At 39.3% G+C, this 16,486-nt stretch overlaps 1 long non-coding RNA gene across 1 annotated transcript in view; it reads right to left on the bottom strand.

Annotated features, from left to right (window-relative positions):
• LOC138931170 (uncharacterized) overlaps nucleotides 1-16,486 on the bottom strand; it is an 854,662-nt gene that overhangs the window by 209,369 nt on the left and 628,807 nt on the right. Inside the window, exon 3 of the long non-coding RNA XR_011446432.1 lies at nucleotides 14,705-14,814. This is a non-coding gene — a long non-coding RNA (uncharacterized lncRNA). The remainder of the gene's footprint in view (nucleotides 1-14,704; nucleotides 14,815-16,486) is intronic.

Here is a 16,486-nt window from a genome sequence, read left to right as displayed (position 1 = left end):
ATTTGGAACCAGTCGCTTGTTCCATGTACAGTTCTATCTGTTGCTTCCTGACCTGCATAAAGTCTGTTATAAGTAGGTAAAAGTCGTTTCTCTTCTTAAGACAGACTTAAGAGGCAAAGGGAATATAAAAGGAAAGGAGAGAAAAAAAGAAGTGACAACACCCTTCTACTGAATGCATGTTATATATCTGATACTTCTCTAGGCATTTTAATATGCCACTATGTCTAATCCTTTCAACAATACTAGACTAGCTTTATGGAAGAGGAAACAGATTGCAAACAGTAAAACTACTTGCCGAAGATTATATAGATAATGAGATACAGAATCTGGATTGAAACCAGCTATTAGAAAATAAGGAAGAAGAGGAAAGATACTACTTGGTTAGAGCTGCTGCCTAATGCAAGATGAGCAAGAAGTTATTTTCCATACCACAATTAGTCCAAGAGGGGCAACCACTTGATATATTGCCGTGGCTAGGCTAGATAGAACCACTCCTGTGAGAAGCTATTTTCTTCTACTCCTCTAACTGAATTGTTCCCATGATCAGAGAGATAGTTAATAGTTTGAACTCTTGAGACTCTGTGCTTAAGGAGAGGTTGAGACTTTATTCCACAGAGAAGGATAATTCACAAGCCACCAACAGCCAGCAAATTAATCTGTGGTTTACCTTTAACTGGTCACCCTCAAACATTAGAGCTGTGTAGTGAAAACTCAGAAAATTTCTAAAAGCTTTAATCAACGTCCTGTGATTCATCAACACTTTGGGTAATGGATAAATGAAGTCAAAATGGATACCAAGCACCATACACTAGGAAGAGGCAGCTTCTCTCAAACCTTCCCTAGCCTAAGGAAGCAGTTAAGCATTTGGACTATATCCAAATATATACCAGGGTAGGATGTGCTACAGCTAGAGAGAAACTTAGATATCCTCTAGTCGAAAACTCTTAAAGGCCTTGATGCTGGGAAAGATTGAAGGCAAAAAGAGAAGAGGGCAGCACAGGATGAAATAGTTAGATAGCATCATCAATTCAATGTACATGAATTTATGCAAATTTAGGGAGACAGGGAAAGGGCAGGGAAATCTGGCATACTGCAGCTCACGGGGCTGCAAAGAGTCGGACATGACTTAGAGACTGAACAACCACAAACTTATTTGACAAACAAAGAGACTAGGACATAAAAATAGAAATTCCAAAAAAAAAATAGAAATTCCTCATCCAGCTTCTATGATTCATTCAAGAGACTCAAAGCCTGGTTGTATATCGTAGCATGTTCTGGAAAATGTAAACAAAGTAGACAATATAGTCTTTGCCCTCCAAGAGTTTCCGATTGAGCTCTAGCTATAGATCTTTTTTAAAGGATCCTTGAAAAAAATCACAATATTTTGTGGATCTGATCATGATATCAATTATCCTTTTAGTGTTCATTGATTATGAAAATTAATAATGAGCAAAAGTTCCTATGAATTGTGTTCTTAAATCCATCTATATTTAAATAAAGCCTGCACATGCTTCTGAAAAATTAGATGTATGCATTTTTGCGAAATCATTTATTTAAACTTCAGAATAGTTTTTGGTAAGCACACTTCTATAGTACCTCATAGCTGGAGACCACAGACAGGAACTACTGCTGTAGAGGAAAACCCAAAGACACTGCAGCCAAATCCAAATTTATACTCTGGCAGAACTGGAGGTGACCTACAATGCGGGAGACCCAGGTTCAATTCCCTGGGTTGGAAAGATCCCCTGGAGAAGGGAAAGGCTATCCACTCCAGTATTTTGGCCTGGAGACTTCCATGGACTGTATCATGGGGTGGCAAAGAGTCGGACACGACTGAGCGACTTTCACTTTTAGTACAATGTTTTACTGGATTCCAGGAATATTTACCTGCCACCAAATATTCCCTTCCCCATTCCCTGAGATCTTTTATTTCTCTCTGTCATACTCTACACTCTCAACTTTCTGAAACTCAAACAACCAAAGCAGACACGGTTTCACAAGCAATCACAACTCAAATGTAACCCTTTCAGAAAGACAGACAATCACATAAACTTTTACATAGGTTCCTTATACCTATCTAGCTGAGTTTGAATAAAAGACATTATGGGAGGTTGATGACTGACAAGTTACTTCTATCTGGGAAGACCTAAAAGGAGTCTGGGCAGAGTACATCAGCAGTTGGGTAGGGGTAAGTACTTAGACCTTCAGAGAAGAATATGGAGATACTAGATGCAGGAGAATGGTGGGAGGTAAGAGGAAAAGAAAGAGTATCAAAGGCAAATTTTACTAAACTTGAAATGTTCCCTTGAATCATCTCATACTACAGAGTATTACCTGAGTATGGAGTCCTAAGTGTTATGGTACATGCAATAACTGACAGAACAGTTCAGAAAAGAAACAAGAGCTCTTTGTATGTTGGGCTATTTTGAGAAGGCTTCATGGAGAAGTATGGTATGACTTGGACCTTAAAGTAGAGGCAGGATATGAAAACGTAAGGAAAGGGTATCCCAGGTCTAGAGGAAACCATAAAGCAGAAGTGAGCACTGGGGAAAAACTGGGCAACAAGGATAAAGTCAGCCTGGATGGAGCAACGGGTAGATAATTAGAGTCAAAAGAAATAAAACTGGAGGAAAATGGTGGTGTGAGATCATGGAAGGCCTTAGAATCAGATAAAGTTCACTCTTACTGTAGACAGTGGGAATCTCCACGAATCTGTGACTAGATGAGTGGCAGAGTGAAAAGAGTGCAATAGTCCAGCAGTGATATTTAGAGTATTACTCATGCATGGCCTTCAAAGTTAAAACCTTAGTGTTTTTTCAACTCATTACCTGTGAGGCCAGACATAAGTTATGCAAGCCCTCTGAGCCACAGATATTTTAATCTCTAAAATGGGAACAGTAATATACACTTCATCTGGTTGTTGTGAGACTCAAATGAGAATCTTCACAAAGTACATTATTACAATACCTAGCATATACTGCTAAGTCACTTTAGTCGTGTCCGACTCTGTGCAACCCCATAGACGGCAGCCCACTAGGCTCCTCTGTCCCTGGGATTCTCCAGGCAAGGATACTGGAGTGGGTTGCCATTTCCTTCTCCAATGCATTAAAGTGAAAAGTGCAAGGGAAGTCGCTCAGTCGTGCCCGACTCTTAGCGATCCCATGGACTGCAGCCTACCAGGCTCCTCCGTCCATGGGATTTTCCAGGCAAAAGCGCTGGAGTGGGGTGCCGTTGCCTTCTCCTTTAGCATATACTAGATAACTAATAAATAGTAGATATTTATACTAATAAATCATTATTATCATTATTACCAATAATACTAGGGCAAGTAATTAGGAGGCTGTGGCAATAATCTAGAATTAATCTGTGTTTAGGCCTAGAGAGAGGCCACAGAGAGGAGGGATTGACTCTCAAAGACATTCCAAGTGGAGATTCAACAGGATTTGGGATTAGGCTGCACATGAAGGCTGGAGCAGAATAGTGTGAGAAAGAAGATCCGAAGACCTAGGAGCCTTGGATGATGGAAAAAGACACAAACAGCCAGAATGGAGAAGGAAATTGGAAAGAGTAGGGAGACTGGGTGGTAGAAAGATAATCCATTTCTTTTATAAAGTATTGATGTTTTTAGGTAGAAAAGATAATACATTTCTTTTATAAAATATTTTTCTATTTTATATAAAAATATAAATTTTTTCTATTTTATATAGAAATGATATTTAGGCAATTGAAATATGCCCAAGTGACAGTCCACCCATTTTGACAACACTGTACTAAGGTCCACAGGACAGGACTGGAAAGGTAGATCTGGGAAGTAACTACAAGGAAATCATAGATGAAGCAAGGCATAAATAAATTTGTCAAGAGGATGAATATATCAGGAGGACAGAGTATGAATAACAGAGCTGGGAGGAACAACCATAAGATGGAATAAGATAAGGAAAGCATTGGAAGTGTATAAGAAGTGAGGAGAGATAATAAACAGGACCTCTCTTTAAGAATAGTTACACAAGAGTGCAAGAAAAAGGATTCAAATTAATCACAAAAGAGCATGCCCAAGCTAAGACTGGAAGGGTCTTAAAAAAAAGATATGCTTATCCGCCTGGAATAATTTATGGTTCTCTGGTAATTTAAAATTGAATTTTCACTTAATACATTCATTTATTCAAAAAGCATCAACAGGGGTTCTACAAAGGATGACAATAAGTATTTTAGGAGCTACAATAAAATATACAAAGTCTGTCCTCGAGGAGGAGGGTAAGAGATATATTAACACACATATTTACAAACATTTAAATCATAATATCAGAGTAAATTAGCAATTTGAGACAATTCATGTGCATAGTAATATGTAATTGTCAGATAACTGCTAAGAGTTCAGAAAAGAGAAAAGTTTATTTGGTCCAGAGTGATCAAGGAAGGCTTCCCAGAGGATATAAACCATAACTGGGATTTTTAACCATGGGTTAGTAAGTAACAAAGTAACTGGAACAAGTTCTGATACTTTAAACTATTAATCTTTACCATGAAGACTATTTAGCTAAAGGGGTTTGTCCTGGATATTGATCACCAGAGTTTATAAAAGCCTCTCCAAGCTGATATTCCTAGAACTCTCTCAGTATGGTCAGTATCAAATTTGTTTTCCCTTCTCAACTTCACCTCATAGGGATCTTCCTGGGCATTTTAGTAATTTTAATTAGAATCTTACAACATTTTATGACTGCAACTCCCCAAGAGCTAGAAAATATACTAGGAAGAAAAACCTTATAAACAGAAGAGGGGCCTGGCCTTGATCCACATACTTTCTGAGTTTCATGATTTTATACACAAGGCAAAGGTAGAAATGCTTAAATGCCAAAGATGATTGGGGAACTAAAGGAGCCTTGCATTCCGGGAATGGAAACATACATTGCAAAAAATTGAACAGTAATATGGTCCTTTTTAATCTTGATCCTCCAGGAGAACTGAGAGAGGAGAAAAAGAACAAAAATAAACACCCTGGGTTCATTTAGCCTCAAGGAATACTGACTGTGAAGGGCACAGGGATGGAGAAAGGGGAGAAACAGGACTTTGCTTTCCTGGTAAAGTCTGATATTAAGATGCAGGAAATGGTTTTTAAATTATACATGTGTCTCATTCTACAGCACACAGAGCTGCTGAGTATCTGAAGTACAAAAGAAAAGTGGCCTTGTCCCGAAGAAAGCATTACCCTTTGAGAAGAATATTAGGTTGTTATCCTTTTGCATTTCCCAAAGACAACCCACTGAAATTTCCCAGAGCAATAATAAAAGGACTGCTGTGCAGGAAAAGGAACAGCAGAAAAGAGCAGACTGACAGGAAGGACTCTCTTTAAGGAAACCTGGTATGTGATTTATTTTGCCCTTTACAAAAGAGATTATCTGAGTCAATCATCAGATTTACAAAATCATTCTTTGCTGCAAATAAAGTAATAATAATAATATGGATATTAAGAAGTTTCTAAAAAGCAGTAAACTAAATGTTCCATGGCAATTACCCCCTGGAATCTACTTGGGCAATTATACAAAGTAAAATCTGGAGGTGAAGACAAGAAGTGCTAATGATAGATTTCGATCTTTTGGTAAAAATCATTAAAACTGTAAAGTAAATGAGGAAGGCCATTCCTTAGACAAACCAGCAAGGCTCCAGTTTGGAAGGAAGCCACACTAGCGGTAAAGTCATGTTGTCTGGGAGCAAGGAAAGGTGATGGCAAAAACAGAATGAAGGAAAAGATGGAGCCAGGGCCAGACTGGTGACAGGCATCAGCAGAGTCAGTGTGACACACAGTTTCCTAGGTCTTCTCACGAAGCCCTCATTCCCACTGTTCCTTCTTGTCACATATTACGACTTCTAAAAACCCAAAAATATGGTAAGGGATGCACACTCAGGAAATCTCTCTTATTTTTAATGCTTGTCTTGAAGAGCCAATGTCCTAGTCTTTACCTGCAAAATTAGATCAGTGATGGGATTTTTAAGCCCAGTAACAAGGACCTAGAGCACCAAGGCTAAATCAGAACAATACAAAGTTCTTACAACATAGCCAGGGATTGGCTGTTTCCAGGGAGCAGTGGGAGGCTCTGCAGTCCCAGATTATATGTCTCTGTCTCTAAATCAGCCAATTAATGAACTGGAGTTTCTTTTCCCCAAAGTCTCTTTCTATATCCAGACTATTATAGTCTTTTAGAATCCCTTGTGAAAGGTTAGAAAGGCTTTAATATTTGAGACTTTGCTTCTGCTGCAGTTAATACATTTTACAGCTACCTGCCTATCAATACCTGAGCCTCCAAACAAGAGTTTTAGGGTAGGTCAATTCCTTTATCCACAGAACAAGCGAGTTTAGAAGAAGCATCTACTATGTTCACAGTACTGTGAAGGGATACAAAGGAAACTAAAAACAGAAAAAGAATGGGAACAAGAATCGTAATGTAGTGTGTTTTAATTCAGTTAAAACTCTCTTCTCATCTGAATCTGACCACCAAAGTCTTTTCATCCTGCAAGGTCACTGTGGGCTCATACACATGGCCTGAAAGGTCCCCAATACCCGTTCTAACGATGGATATCAGTGCAACTGATACAATTAGACTACAGATTCTCAACCCGGGGTGGAGGTAGAGACGAAAGAGTGCTACAGAGACAGGGAGCAATGAGGAAGCTCACCATGCGACATACAATCTTTTGGGGAAAGAGTTATGTGGATAATTTTTAAAAAGAAATTATAAAATGGTCATTTCTTAGATGCGTTTTTAGTCATGCCATTTTGATATTTAAAATATTAATGGTGTGACACTTTTGCATTTATCAAGAGGGACATGAATTAGAAAATAGAAATTTCCTTAGAAAAGAGACCATGCTTAATTCTACCTTTTATTTGCAGCACCTATAACAGAGCCTGGCATACAGGAGGTGTTTGGCAAGGCTGTCAGTAGATTGCATGGATCGATACGAATGAATGATAGGAAACTTGAAACATTAACAAAAGAGTCACATGAACAAACTAGAATCCTTCTGTTTTCTTACCAATACTAAGACATGACATTTTTCACTAACACCACTAAGAAGAAACATAGAAGGGCTACGGATTACCAAATCCTGCCATGAAAATAACAAGCGGCATCACTGAAACCAGAGAAAGACTTCAGAAAGAATGTGTGTGTTGACTTTATCAGAGGATTTAACTCTTTAAATCAAATCTCAAAGGGAAAGTAATGACTCAGATACCAGAAAGACTGTCCACAGCAAAACTGACAAATGATTCCAATCTCCTCTCTTGCAGATCAGATGCCTCAAAAAAGGGTGAGCACTAAAAAAAAAAAAAAAAAAAAAAGAAGGGTGAGCACTTTCGTTAAACTTGTCAAAATGTTTAGATTTTCCATCTTTGGGGCATGCAGTAGGATTGCACTTCCTGGCCTCCATGTGCTTTTCAGTGGTTCTTACATGACTAGCTCTGGTCAATGGGTTGTTACTGAAAGTGATATATGCTGATTATGAAGTAGAGAATTCTTCTTGGAAGAATCTTCAAAGGCCTCTTTTTCCCCTCTGCTACATACTAGCAATGTTCCCTATGGTTGTTTCTCCATCAGCCTGAGTCAGAGTGACAGCAATGGAAATGCAGAGCCGAGTTCAGCCCCCAAAGACCTGAGATGGATGCACAGCGCGAACAGATAGGAAAGTAACCTTTTATGTTTGAAGCCACTGAGATTTCATTGGTTCTTGGTTCCTGCAGCATAATCTATCCTATCCTAATACAACTTGGTTTACTATAATCAACATAGTTTATATCCCTTAAATTGCTCTGACCCATTCTTCAAAGCTTAGAATCTAATTGCTGCTAGCAATTAACATTCCACCAAGAACAAAATAATACAGAGAAAAGCAATCTTGTATTTAATCACTGGAACTATGAACAGAGAAAAAGAACATGCAAAAAGGGAAATACATGCCAGCAAATACAGTAATTCTAACATAAATAAAATTAACAGATAAATTTTCAGGCAATTTCAGGTGGCATGAACAGACTCTCGCCATCCTTCCCTGTAATGGAAATTCATTAAATACAAAGGGAAATTTCTTGAGAAACTAAAATAGCAGACCACACTCAAGATGGCCCACTGAAAATAGACTGTTCTTGAGACAGTGATGGGAATTCCTTAGAGGGAAAGCGAGAGAGAAAGGGAATTCAATAAAGACACCGCATACATGAGTCCTTCTAAAGCTAACATAATAATCTTTATCTGTATAGCACTTTATATTATGTGAAGCTCTTTCATGTGTATCTCCTCATTTGAGCTTCACAGCTACCTTATGAAACAGACAAGGCAGGGAACACTACCTACAATAAAATGATGAAAAATAATAAACCCAGATAAGTTGTGAATTGTCTAAGATCAATAGAGCTAACACACGACAAAGGTGGGATGAGAACCTATACTTCCTAACCCCTGCTCCGTGCTTTTCAGATGATTATCACATGTACCTCTAATAAAACACATGAACACACTCACTTAATAGAGCTAAAATCATATTGTTAGCTTCCTGAAATCACTTGTGATCTAAGCATAAGCTTTATTTGCATACCAACCATCTGAGCAATAGGTGTAATAGACAACTTTATATTCTGATTGAAGATGAGATTCTTGCAACTAAGATGCTGTATGCTATGCATTAAACATGCCATCCTGTTAATTCATTTCTCAGTTGATGATGGTTCTGGATGTAAATTAGCACTGTGCTTTTTCAGACCCAACAGATGTTTCTGGGTGTTTATTTCTATGATTTTTTTCTCCTTGAGATATTACATGCAGTCATCAGGCATTGCATGTACTAACAGACAACTCTCCTTACAGCAGGGTATGAAGACTAGAACCCAGAGTCCACCAAGCAGGGCTAAGATTCAGGGATGCGACTTGTAATTTTCCTTTTTACATCTATTCTTATATCTATTCTGCATCTTATACCTATCCTAAGTGAAATGTCTTATCCCACTAAAGCAATCTCTAAACTAGAAATATGAAAGACATGTAGATGGGTTTTCCTTCCTCCACCAGAGGTCAGGTGGGGAAGTTGTCTACACCTGGGAAGTTGTCTATTCTTTAGAATCAATAAAAGCCTTTAATTCAATTTATGTAATCAGTTTCTGTAGCAATCACTACGGTAGTCCCTAAGATAGTCCTGACATGGAAGAAGCATTGCTGACTTTGTCAATCATTAGGTACTCAAAAATTAACCATATAGCAGGAAAAAAAATCCACTCATACAGCACTCAGACGCATAAAGAAAGTGTAGCTTATTCATTGATTCTGTAACTGATCTGATAAACCCTCACCCACTTGAGAGAAGATTAAAAGATAAAAAGACAGAAAAGTTTCTCTAGCTCAATTTGTTCATTTTAAGCCTAATCTAATAATTTAAACTCTTCAAGTTACAGTCTCTACATAAATTCAGTTTCTAAAATGTGCTTTCCATCTCCCAGCACATCCCCAAGATGACACTCGAGCACTGTCAAAGGGCTTTCATGAATATAAGAAGATATCAAAATGGGGCCCTTTCAATCTATTTAATCTGACACCTCAAAAGATTAAGAATAAAAAAATACAATTATACTTCCACTCCAAAGTCAGGCTCTTGAACTACCAATGCAAGAATTTTGAAGGTGAAGTCCAACAACCCTTAAAGGAGGTTTCACAGCCCTTAGTGCAATATCCACATCTGGCAGAAGTGAGCTGAGATTGAGGAGGGATTGGAAAATGGAAGAAACTCCTTTCAGAAGTAATTGAAGCTCATATAACTCAAAACAAAAAAGAAATTGATTAAACAATGGGCAGAACTGAATATAGACATTTTCCCAAAGACAAAAGACAGGTGGCCTACAGATACATGAAAATATGCTCACCATCACTACTTATCAGAGAAATGCAAATCAAAGCCACAGTGAGATATCACTTCACACCTACCAGAATAGCTATCATTGAAAAGATCACAAAGAACAAATGTTGGCAGAGATGTGAAAAAAAGAGAACCCTTGAACACTGTTGATAGGAAGGTAAGTAGGTGCAGCCAGGGTGGAGAATAGTATGAAGTTTTCTCAAAAAACCTAAAAATGGAATTAAGATATGATCCAGCAATTTCACTCCTGCATATATATCCAAAAAAACCCCCGACAAAATCATGAATTTGAAATGATACATGCACCCCTATATTTGTAGCAGCGTTATTTATAATAGCCAAGATATGGAAGCAACCTAAGTGTTCATCAACAGATGAATGGATAAATAATGGATAAATAAGATGTGGTGTGTGCGTGTGTACACACACACAATGGAATACTATTCAGCCACAGAAAAAAATGAAATTTTCCCATTTGAAGCAATGTGGATGGACTTGGACATACAATGTTAGAGAAAGACAAATACTGCATGACATCAGTTGTGTCTGTGTGCATATGTGCACATGTGCTAATACACTTCAGTTGTGTCTGACTCTCTGTTACCCCCATGAAATGTAGCCCACTAGGCTCCTCTGTCCATGGCGCTCTCCAGGCAAGAATAGTGAAGTGGGCTGCCATTTCCGTCTCCAGGGGATCTTCCTGACCCAGGGATCGAATCAGTGTCTCTTACATCTCCTGCATTGGAAGGCTGGTTCTTTACCACTTAGTGATACCTGGGAAGCCTGATATCATTTATATGTAGAATCTAAAATATACAACAAACTAGTGAATATAACAATAAAAGAAGCAGACTCACAGATACAGAGAATGAACTAGAGATTACTAGTGGGGACAAATGAGAGGGACAATATAGGGATAGGAGACTAAGAGGTACAAACTGCTCTGTATAAAACAAAGTAAAAGGATATACTGTACAACATGGAGAATATAGTCAATGTTTTACAATAACTATAAATGAAGTATAACCTTTCAGTTCAGCTCAGTTGCTCAGTTGTGTCTGACTCTTTGGGACCCCATGAATTGCAGCACACCAGGATTCCTTGTCCATCACCAACTCCCAAAGCCTACTCAAACCCATGTCCCTTGAGTCAGTGAATCACTATATAACACACCTGTAACTTATATAATAGTGCACAGCAACTATACTTAAACAAAAAAGAAGTAATTGTTGATTTTTAGTAATGTTCTTTCTTCTCCCCAAAGGAAAAGGAAGTTGGTGTTTTCCCATTACCTTAATTCAACTGAGAAGGCCCACAACATTCAGACGGCTTATTTTTTGTCCCCTGCCATTTAGGGGCCACAGGATACTTGTGTCTATTTGGAAATCTAAAGGGCAGGAGTTTGTGGCTGCCTAGCTGTTCTGAGAGCAAAGAGAGGATAGTACAGTGACAGTGGTCTACACTCCCAGAATTTGTCTACATAAATGACACAGTGGTATCTCTTTCTCACCATGTATTTTTTCCTTTTGCTCCTATAACAAATTATCACAAAGTAAGTGGCTTAAAACACCACAAAGTGCAAGTGAAAGTCACTCAGTCATGTCCGACTTTTTATGACCCCATTGACTATACAGTCCATGGAATTCTCCAGGCCAGAATACTGGAGTGGGTAGCTGTTCCCTTCTCCAGGGGATCTTTCCAACCCAGAGATCAAACGCAGGAGGATTCTTTACCAGCTGAGCCACCAGGGAAGCCCAAGAATACTGGAGTGGGTAGCTTATCCTTCCTCCAGTGGATTTTCCCAACCCAGGAATCGAACTGGGGTCTCCTGCAATTGCAGCCAAATTCTTTACCAGCTGAGCCACTAGGGAAGCCCTAAAACACAAGTTTCTTACAGTTCTGGTGGTTACAAGACCAAAATGAGTCTTACCGGTGTTAGAAGGACTGGTTCCTTCTGAGGGCTGCAAGGGAAGATCAAGTCCTTATCCTTTTCTGCTTGTAGAGACTGCTGGCATCCCTTGGCTTGTGGCCACAGGACTCAAATTTCTACTTCCACTCTTACATTGCCTTCTCTCCCCTCTGATCTGCTTCCCTCTTATAAATACCCTTGTGATTATATCAGAACTTACTATAACATTACTAGAACTAATCCAGGATAATCTCATCTCAAAATCCTTAATCATACCCACAATGTCCCTACTATCATGTGAGATAACATATTCACAATTTCCAGAGATTCAGACATTGATATCTTTGAAAGACCATTATTTATTCTACCATAGACCAGAAGTGAGCTTTCTTCAATCCTCCATCTCAAAATTGCTTTAACCCTAGAACAATGGGACCTCAGCAGAACGAGACTGGAGATATATCATCAAAATTAGGAGTGGGTGGGAGTGGGAGACTGTTCTTTAACAGCCATCCAGAAGAGAGACTAACTTTGTTAAAGAATGTGGAGGTAAGAGATCACCAAATAACTAAAGACAACTCAAGAGTAAGGTTTAATACCTGCCAAGCAGATGCATCAAAGTCAAACCACAACAAGGCCTTTCAGGTTAAGACTTTTATTTCTTATTTCTTACTCTTCTACCCACTGTGACCTAAATAGTTCATAAAATGTGGCTATCACAGTGGGGAAGGGCTAAAAGGAGATGCACAATGAAAAGGAGAAAAGAAGGTATGCCCCCTTTTATCCTACAGTTAAGTCTGAAACAAACCATTCTCAGGGAAGGAACAAGCTTTAACTTCAAATGAAATTCAGAATATTAACCATTACATAGGATTTGACATTTTCATTATTGAAGAGAGACAATTTGGGGGCAAATGGGACCAGGGAACTTGTAATCATCCAGAAGCTTTAGGACCTGCCAAGATTTCATCCAGTGGCAAAGAAAGAACCAAATCACCAAGCAGATTTGAGCAGGCACTGAGGGAGATAGGAAGAAGGCAGGCAATTTATAAATTCACTTCATTAAGTTCTACTGCACTGTTACATAAGCTTGTAACAGAAGGAAACAGAAGGCAAGCTCACAATCAGTATCAGATTCCTGTAACTGTCCTCCGGCTCTGATTCCTTAGGGCTTTGTGGCAATGTGCCTTGTCTGCCTGGCCACTGCTCATCTGTTGGCATTTGCTGCTGAGGCCAGGAGCTGGTGAATTCTAAGTTTTCTATTAGCATGGTCAGGACCTAATGATCCTTGATGCTGATGAGGCTCCACCAAGGCACTCATTAGCACAATGGACACCCAGATGTTTGGCTCAGACTTAACATTTGGTTCTTAGCCAAGGCTAACCATCCCACACTGCTCATCTGGAGAACTACTTAACTCTTGTAATTGAACCCTCTCTGGGAAAATCTCCCAGCAGAATCTCAGCTAACTGATTTCCATATACTCCTACCAGTGGAGTCAACAAGAAACTTCTTTCTAGTTCCACCTCCACAAAAGAATAGAGAGCAGCCCAGGGCCAGGATCACCTACATGATTTAGGAGACAGGAATACCAGACTACCTTACCTGCCTCCTGAGAAACCTGTATGCAGGTCAAGAAGCAACAGGTAGAACTAGACATGGAACAACGGACTGGTTCAAAATTGGGAAAGGAGTATATCAAGGCTATATATTGTCACCCTGCTTATTTAAATTTATGCAGAGTACATCATGTGAAATGCCGGGCTGGATGAAACACAAGCTGGAATCAAGGTTGTCAGGAGAAATATCAATAACCTCAGATATGCAGATGACAACACCCTTATGGCAGAAAGCAAAGAGGAACTAAAGAGTCTCTTGATGAAGGTGAAAGAGAAGAGTGAAAACGCTGGCTTAAAACTCAACATTCAAAAAACTAAGATCATGGCATCTGGTCCCATCACTTCATGGTAAATAGGTGGGGGAAAAGTGGAAACAAGTGACAGATTTTATTTTCTTGGGCTCCAAAATCACTGTGGACAGTGACTGCAGCCATGAAATTAAAAGACACTTGCTCCTTGGGAGAAAAATTATGACAAACCTAGAAAGAGTATTAAAAAGCAAAGATAGCACTTAGCCAACAAAAGGCCATCTAGTCAAAGCTATGGTTTTTCCAGTAGTCATGTACAGATGTGAGAGTTAGACCATAAAGAAGGCTGAGTGCCAAAGAATCGATGCTTTTGAACTGTGGTGTTGGAGAAGACTTGAGAGTCCCTTGGACTGCAAGGAGATCAAACCAGTCAATCCTAAAGGAAATCAACCCTGAATATTCACTGGAAGGACTGATACTAAAGCTGAAGCTCTACTATTTTGGTCATCTGATGCGAACAGCTGACTCCTTGGAAGAGACCTTGATGCTGGGAACGATTGAGGGCAGGAGGAGAAGGGAGTGACAGAGGAAAAGATGGTTAGATGGCATCACCAACTCAATGGACATGAGTTTGAGCAAACTCTGGGAGATGATGAAGGACAGGAAAGCCTGTTGTGCTGCAGTCCATGGGTTGCAAAGAGTCAGACAAGACTGAGCCACTGAACAAGTGCAAAATGAAAATGTGTGACACCTTTTTAAAGAATTTCAAGGTGAAGAGAACAGACCATTAAGGCAAGTACAAGGCCCTTCTGAGCACAGGGCCCTCTGTGACTTCCCGGGAGCACTAAATTATTTTGGCTAACCAGGCTATGCCACCAGTTTTACATTGGTGTGGCCTTTACCAACCAAGGAAGCAAAAGGCAATGCAACTGCAGGGAAAAGCAAGGAGAAGGCGAGGTTGAAGAAATCAGCTGAATATTATTAAATTGTTATCCTCACTTACAAACATCTCAGCTTTAAACTGTACTTACAGCTTTGGGGTTTGCAAAAGGCTTTCATATCTATTCCCTCCTTTGTTCTTCATGGTATCCTTGAACACCAGGTAGGCAGGAGTTTCATTTTACATTTGAGGAATCCAAGCCTAGAGAGGGGAAAGAATTCATCCAAGAACATACAGTTAAGAAGAAGTTAAGTTAGAATGATGTATACAATCCCAGTCTGGCATCTCTCCAAATGTTTTCTAAATGACACACCTTTATCTTTGTTCATCACCAGAGTAATAACCAGGAATTATGCTTGGTTTTCCATCTTTCCATGAAATACAGCCCCATTCAACCCACAGAGGATGCACAAGCATGGCAGAGTTGCTTCCCTTCTTAGCACTGCTCTTCCTCTTTACATCTCCATTCCCCACCACCAACCCCCTGCCTTCCCCCTACACACACACACACACACAGAGTCAGAGATCAAATCAGAGACTTGGTCAGGTACAGTTCAACTGCCACTCAGCATGGATACTATGAGTCAGAATCAGATATACAAAAAAACACTAGGGAGACCCTAACCAGATACTTTGATGGCTGGAAGTGGAGTACAGAAACGTACTACTAAAGGACTGAGGCCTGAAAATCTCCTATGAGAGGTTTTCTTTTGAGTTTGGCAAGTGTCACAGAGTAGTGACATGGTAAGCCATTAAGTTTTTCAGACTTTACTGGCAATATGTTTCCAATTCCTTTCTCAGACCAAGTTTTGTCAGGGTATAGAAAGCAGGTGGGGGTCTCCAAAAACAGGCTAAGGAGAGGGACTATCCAGATGGGACAGGAGAAAAATAATCAGAGAAACCAGGCGATCTACTTTATACATTGAATACTCTCCAGTTCTGCCTGCTGCCTTTCCTTCTCTCATATAGATAGATCTCAAGTGAGAGGAAGACAGAGATTTAAAAAACTAACCTCACTTCTGCTGGGAGAATGTGGTTTAACATACTTCTTCCTCAAAATTAATTGCCTTCGACCAAATTAAAAAGAATGTCAGTAATCTTGATACCCCTAAGTCATTAGGGCAATTTTAAAGGCTCTCTGTAGAAGTTCCAGGTTTACTCACATTTGTTAAAAAGGATAAAACTCTGAAAAGGAGCCCCACTTCTGTGGAGATGGAAAAAAGCATTAATAGAGGCTTACAAAATACAAAGTCAAAATTGCACATAAAAGGCTCTCCCCAGGACTAAGTTTCTTAGGAGAAACATATACTTGACAAGAAGAACATTCAGATACTTATCAAGTAATAGGTGCAGTTTGCTCAGATGGTTAGAAAATTAAAACAGTATGGGCCAAGAACATAAACTTTTCGGTTTACAATACAGCATCACTGAATTAACAAAAACCTGACATCATTAGTATTCCAGAAGCTTCACCAAAAATGTGATATACAGCTAAAACAGGTGAGGGATTTTTTTTAAAGGCTGAAACATTTTATACACATTTGCCTAGAATAACTGTCAGAGTACAAAGCATGTCAGTGTAGAGCTCTTTGAAAATGATGCCAAAAGTCTCTTTCATTGCTGTGTGGCAGCCATGTTTGACTAAATACCACTCTAGCCCCCAGTTTTTTAAAGCAACTAGCACCTACACAATTCCTTTCCCCAGAAACAGTTATCCATTCTCCTCTCCCGGCACTAATATGGAGTATCTGCAGTATATAGTTCAGGGATAAAAGCAATATAGCTCTGCAGGTAAAGTCAGTAGCTCGCCAGAGAGAGGCAACTAGGGACAAGCAGATAAGAGAAGTCAGTGTCCTTATCTGCAGCAGGAAGT

Source organism: Ovis canadensis, chromosome X (assembly GCF_042477335.2).
Source record: "Ovis canadensis isolate MfBH-ARS-UI-01 breed Bighorn chromosome X, ARS-UI_OviCan_v2, whole genome shotgun sequence".
Taxonomy (NCBI): domain Eukaryota; kingdom Metazoa; phylum Chordata; class Mammalia; order Artiodactyla; family Bovidae; genus Ovis; species Ovis canadensis.
The sequence above is the reverse complement of the archived record's forward strand: the minus strand, read 5'-3'. Positions and strand labels throughout refer to the sequence as shown.